Source organism: Muntiacus reevesi, chromosome 1, assembly GCF_963930625.1.
Source record: "Muntiacus reevesi chromosome 1, mMunRee1.1, whole genome shotgun sequence".
NCBI lineage: Eukaryota > Metazoa > Chordata > Mammalia > Artiodactyla > Cervidae > Muntiacus > Muntiacus reevesi.
The window spans coordinates 205,699,951-205,706,987 of NC_089249.1; positions in this window are offsets into that span (position 1 = coordinate 205,699,951).

Below are 7,037 nucleotides of genomic sequence, written 5' to 3' on the forward strand. Positions count from 1 at the left end.
CCTGATGATCTACTTGAATATCAAAGAAGTCATTTTAAAAATAATTAGGTAATGAATTCCAGTTGAGCTATTTCAAATCCTAAAAGATGATGCTGTGACAGTACTGCACTCAATATGTCAGCAAATTTGGAAAGCTCAGCAGTGGCCACAGGACTGGAAAAGGTCAGTTTTCATTCCAATCCCAAAGAACGGCAAACCCAAAGAATGCTCAAACTACTGCACAATTACACTCATCTCACACACTAGTAAAGTAATGCTCCAAATTCTCCAAGCCAGGCTTCAGCAATACATGAAACGTGAAATTCCAGATGTTAAAACTGGATTTAGAAAAGGCAGAGGAACCAGAGATCAAATTGCCAACATCCGCTGGATCATCAAAAAAGCAAGAGAGTTCCAGAAAAACATCTATTTCTGCTTTACTGACTATGCCAAAGCCTTTGACTGTGTGGATCACAATAAACTGGAAAATTCTGAAACAGATGGGAATATCAGACCACCTGACCTGCCTCCTGAGAAACCTGTATGCAGGTCAGGAAGCAACAGCTAGAACTGGACATGGAACAACAGACTGGTTCCAAATAGGAAAAGGAGTATGTCAAGGCTGTATATTGTCACCCTGCTTTTTTAACTTAAATGCAGAGTACATCATGAGAAATGCTGGGCTGGAGGAAGCACAAGCTGGAATCAAGATTGCTGGGAGAAATATCAATAACCTCAGATATGCAGATCTCCCTTATGGCAGAAAGTGAAGAAGAACTAAAGAGCCTCTTAATGAAAGTGAAAGAGGAGAGTGAAAAAGTTGGCTTAAAGCTCAACATTCAGAAAACTAGGATCATGGCATTCGGTCCCATCACTTCATGGCAAATAGATGGGGAAAGAGTGGAAACAGTGAGAGACTTTATTGTTGGGGGCTTGAAAATCATTGCAGATGGTGATTGCAGCCATGAAATTAAAAGATGTTTACTCCTTAGAAGGAAAGTTGTGCCCAACCTAGGTAGCATATTAAAAAGCAGAGACATTACATTGCCAACAAGGTCCGTCTAGTCAAGGCTATGGTTTTTCCAGTGGTCATGTATGGATGTGAGAGTTGGACCATAAAGAAAGCTGAGCACCGAAGAATTGATGCTTTTGAACTGTGGTGTTGGAGAAGACTCTTGAGAGTCCCTTGGACTGCAAGGAGATCCAACCAGTCCATCCTAAAGGAGATCAGTCCTGAGCGTTCACTGGAAGGACTGATGTTGAAGCTGAAACTCCAATACTTTGGCCACCTGATGCGAAGAACTGACTCATTTGAAAAGACCCTGATGCTGGGAAAGATTGATGGTGGGAGGAGAAGGGAATGACAGAAGATGAGATGGTTGGATGGCATCACCAACTCAATGGACATGGGTTTGGGTGGGCTCCGGGAGTTGGTGATGGACAGGGCGGCCTGGCATGCTGAGGTTCATGGGGTTGCAAAGAGTCGGACACGACTGAGCAACTGAACTGGACTGAATGGAGTTAGTGGTTTTAACACCTTAATTCAAAGTTATGGACTCTCTTGGGACCTTCTTGGTGATCCAGTGTTTTACGACTGTGTTGCCAAAACAGGAGACCCAGGTTTGATCCCTGGTCAGGGAACTAGGTTCCGCCTGTGGCAACTAAGAGTTCACATGCTGCAATTAAAAATCACACATGAAAAAAAAAAAAAATCACACATGGCGCAACAAAGATCTAAGATCCGCTGTGCTGCATCTAAGACCTGGCACAGCTGAAGTTATGGCCTCTCTTCACAAACTATTCTTCTATAATTATTATGGGAAAAACACCTTGGATACACATTTTTTCTCTCCTAGTCTGACATTTAACTTTTGTTGAATTGCTATTCATTGCTCCTTCTGATAACTTCTAAGGAAATGTTTGCATTACCTAGAATAGCTGCTTCTCAATCTTTTAAAAGTCATGCCCATAAAAATAAATTTCTATTTAGGAATACAGAAGCAAAAGCCTTAGTCAACCATATCCCCAGTCCCTCTGCACAGGAAGCATATTTATTTATTCATTTATCTATTCAACCGTCCATCCATCATCCATCCCTCTATTCCCTTTTATCTCTATTCCCCATTGCTTGCAGTCCCATAGGCAACCATTTTGATGCGTTAAATGCATCTTGTCCTCTGTGTTACTATAAAGACTAGGGTTATCCTGCACGCCTGCATCTTTCACCTGTGTAAGTGATGTCAGGATGCCGCCCTCATTCTGTTTCTTCCTTCATTTCCTCAGCCTGGCTTTGGAGACCTACAGCGTTCCTGTGTGCACATCTAGTCCGCTACTCAGGACCTCATGGTGGTCATCTCCTACATCACCATCCATCCCCAGTAACAGGCACCCTGATTGCATGGATCCCTGTCTCTAAACACCCGTCTTAGTGAATATCTCATATGTGTCCCCTGAGAGGGAACTGCAGGTCATAGGGTACCTAGACATTCATCACAGTGATGTACCCCATACTGCTCTCTAGCTACTCCCTGTGTTGTGCTAAGTCACTTCAGTGGTGTCCAACTCTTTGCAACCCCATGGACTGTAGCCCACCAGGCTCCTCTGTCCATGAGATTCTCCAGGCAAGAGTACTGGAGTGGGTTGCCATGCCCTCCTCCAGGGGATCTTCCCGACCCAGGGATCGAATCTGGGTCTCTTATGTCTCCTGCATTGGCAGACAGGTTCCTTACCACTAGCACCACCTGGGAAGCCCTTTAGACTTCCTATGCTCATCTAAAAGCTGGACATAAAGTGTCCTAGAGGCTACAGGGCCACCAGCACTTTGTGTGAAAAGGAAAATATTTGCACAGCATACTGGGGTGAAAAGGTGACACTGCTCCTTAGAAGAAAACGGGTCCCTGGACTGCTGTGGCCCCACCTTTGCAGCCTTCCTTCCTAAGGGCAGAAGCATCCATACCTCTTAGCCTGTAAGCCCTTTCTAAGCATTTCTCTGCAGCACCAGGCTTCGCTGGTGACTCAGACAGTAAAGAATCTGCCTGCAATGTGGGAGATCCAGGTTTCAGTCCTGGGTTGGGAAGATCCCCTGGAGAAGGAAATGGCAACCCACTCCAGTATTCTTGCCTGGAGAATCCCATGAACAGATGAGCCTGGCAGGCTATCATCTGTGGGGTCGCGAAGAGTCGGACACAACTGAGCAAATCTCTGTCTGTCTCTGAGGCACCACACACATGAGGAAATGCCGGAAGAGGGTACCTCCCTCCCCATCTCCCACTGTCTTCTTAAATGTTAAGTCTCAGGATTCTGTGGAATGAGGAACAGCTGTTAAATTTCTCAGGGTGGCACTTACTGTACCCGCATCCCCAGTGGCGCAAAGGTGTCTTCGGGGAGAACTCCAGGTCACACCACTAGCAGACATCATCACTTCCAGTGTTCCCTTCCTTGCAGTGCCACTGACACTACTGCTTACCATCCTGCCGCAGTCCTGGACCAAATGTGGTTACTTCCAGCTTAAGGGAGAAGTAAACACTAAGGATAGGATAATCAGAGCTCCACAGTAGACGGTGTGAGGAGGAGCTGGAATCCAGGCCTGCTTGTCTACAAACCAGTTTCTTTGTACACCCCCCTGGAAGATGCTGCAAGAACAACGGGCAGAAATAAGGCTGTGGGAGAAGGGGAACATTATGTGCAGATCTAGAGACTCCAAGACTGGGCACTGCAGATTCCCAGAACAGCATGGGTCCCTTCCTTCTGCTCTGTTACCCCAGGTTTCTGGTATTTCAGTCTGGCAGTTGAGATACAAATATATCAACTCTGTTTGGAATAATCTGATGATCTAAGAATCAGGGCATTTGCTTTGATACATTTCTTTTTCTATTTGGTGTTTTGTTTTCCTTCAGAGGTGTAAATTGAGTGACTAATGTGTTTTCACAGTCTGTGGGTTGAGGTTGACAGAAGGAGTAAATTAGGCATTTTTTTTTTTCTGTTACTAAATAATGGGAAAAAAAAACAGAGTCAATTTTTTTAGAGAACAATAAAAAAAAGTAAATTCCAGCTGATGGGATGATAAGGAGATAAATAGTTCAAGAGATGACATCTTCATTTATTCATGTGAAATATAAGTGCTTGTTGCAGTCCAGAGTGAGGATTTCCAGGATTCTCATACATATTAAACTCTGGGAGGGTCTTCCATGATGGCCTGGGTCCCAGTGCAGGGGGCCAGGTTCAATCTCTGATTGGGGAACTAGATCCCACATACTGCAACTCAGAGTTTGCATGCCACCCACATACTGCAACAAAGACCTGGTTCAGTCAAATAAATCACTTCTGGGAGAGAAAGAAACATTTACCTGTATGTGTCTCTAGAAATGAAGACAACTTATTAATCAGGCAGGAAACTATCTGTGCAGGGCTTACAGTTCGCAGTTTCTAATAACATCAGGAGCTGCAGATGGAGGCGGGCTGACACAGTCCCCTTCCTAGGAAAGAAGTGTTCAAATCTAGGGTCATCGCGGGCATGCTGAGCTCTTCTCTGGGTTTCCTGAAAAACATTTTGACAGTCTTTTCACCTCGGGACTTGCATTAGATGTATCATACCCAGTATACCATATAGCTATAGGAAACAGACTTAGGATATTCGCGTGAGACAAAAAAAAAATAGGTCTTTAAACAAGCACAGGCTACCAGACTAGAGACTCCAACAGCTGTATTTATGTGCGTAATATAGGCATTGTTAATTATGGTTTTCCATCTTTATATTTAGAAAGACTGTAGATAGTATTTTTGGATGTGATGAAGAACAGTGATGTCAAAATATATGTACATGTGTCTATATATACACACACACACACACATAATAAAGAATAGAAGCCAACTAATATCCATGGCATAGAACAATAAAGATACATTTGAGACCTTTAACATTTTTTTAAATTCTATTTTAAAAGCTAATTAAATAAGCGATCTGTCTTTGATTGTATGTTTATAGTAATTGCAAGTTGTCTGTCTCTCACCTATCTTCCACTGCATATTAAGATGCCAGACTCACCCTTTATTTTTCCTTTGGTCCTTCCCCTGACTCATATCACTGCACCAAGCCTTAATTTTTTAAAATCTTGGAAATAGAGTATTAGGAAACACATAACATTTAATGTGCTCATCGATATACTATGGAAAATTAACAAAGTTTGACTTTAATTGTAACACGTGGTTATTGTATTAAAGTCAATCTGTGGTGGGCAGTGGACCACTCCCCCTCCCCTCCCGCCTCCTCCCTCCTCCCTTCTCCTTAAGAACTTCCTTGTGTTCCCAGATGGGTGGGTTCTCCTAAGTCTCGTTTCCAGTGCACGGTTCTGTCCTACAAGAATGGCTGACCAGTCCAGAGCAGAACTCTGAGCAAAGAGGGACAATTGGCTTCTCTTCCCCAGGAGGTACCTTTTGACCAAGAAGTGTTTGAAGCAGCAAGCCCTCTAAGGAGAAAGTCCCTGACTGTGTCTGGGTTCACTGAGGTCCCCAGAGATGCCCTGGTTGTGCCACTTCAAGGCTTGCTGCCCACTCTCCCCTGCACTCAAAGCCATGCTTGACTATCCTCCTACAAGGGCCTCCACCCTTGTGTTTTTTGCTCAAGTTCTGTTTGTTTTTGTTCACTTGTAAGCAGAGAAAACTCTAACACAACACACATGCTTAATATGTCATTATTTCCATGCTAACATGAAATTTATGGTTTCTGGTAGCATGAAGATCATAGACTTATCTTCTACCTGACACTGTCCTTTATGAAGAACCCCAAACAACCTCAGCTGACATGTTTAGAATTATCTGAAGTAGGTTAAAGCAGGGTGGCTCGGTGATAAAGAATTCACCTGCAATGCACACAACATGAGTTCGATCCCTGGATCAGGAAGATCCCCTGGAGGAGGAAATAGCAACCCACTCCAGTATTCTTGCCTGGAGAATCCCATGGACAGAGGAGCCTGGTGAGTTCCAGTCCATGGGGTCACAAAAGAATCAGACATGACTTAGTGACTAAACAACAACAAAGCAGTATAAGAGAAAATAATTTAAGGAATTTTAGGGAAATGTGGGGTTTATTAATCTGTACACTAACTTTAAAAAAAGTCCTTTAGACTTTCTTTTAAAATCCCAGCATCACCCAGGAGACTATTTGTGAACCATTATTAAAAGCTATTCAACTTCCTATAACCGAAGGAGAGTCTTCATTTTGGCTTAAGCACCAGGGATAAATGTCTTTGCTGACCTACTCAGGATTTAAAAGTGCTAAGTCATTTTATGGCAATGAGGTTTCAAAAAATTTTAAAAAGCAGGAAACAGAGCAAAACTCTCACCACCACATGCAGAACTACAGTTGCAGCCACAAAATACATAGTATCCTGTTTTGCCACATTCACTGGACTCGATTAGATTGTCTCATAGGTTCAGTTAACTCTGAAAAGTGAAAGTGAAAGTTGCTCAGTTGTGTCTGACTCTTTATGACCCCATGGACTGTATAGTCCATGGAATTCTCCAGGCCAGAATACTGGAGTGGGTAGCCTTTCCCTTCTCCAGGGGATATTTCCAACCCAAAGATCGAACCCAGGTCTCCTGCATTGCAGAGGGATCGTTTGCCAGCTGAGCCATACGGGAAGTCCTGGGAGAACTTAATAGGTGCATATTGTTTAGTGTGGGAGTGGGCAGTGTAATTAACCCGGAGTCTTTAATTCTTCTGGAGTTCAGATGAAAGCAACCATTTAGGTTTTGTCTAACACTTAGGGTGTGTTTCCAATTACACTAATATCAAAGCAAGCACCTCTGGATTCTTCTTCAGGATCTCTATCATGAAAACTGAGTGTATGGTTCTGTTCCTCCCAGGCCCACCCCCTGCTTCCGGAAGCAGCAATATCTTGCTGAACCTAAAAATCTCTATTGAGGGCACGAGTAGGCATCACAGAACTTATCTGATCTCCGTTTTGCCCCCAAATAAATGGCTTAAACCTGGGGACAGTGTTTGGTAAGGTTAGACGTGGTGACTTGAGTTGGAGTTCCAATCTGTCCCTAACTAGAAC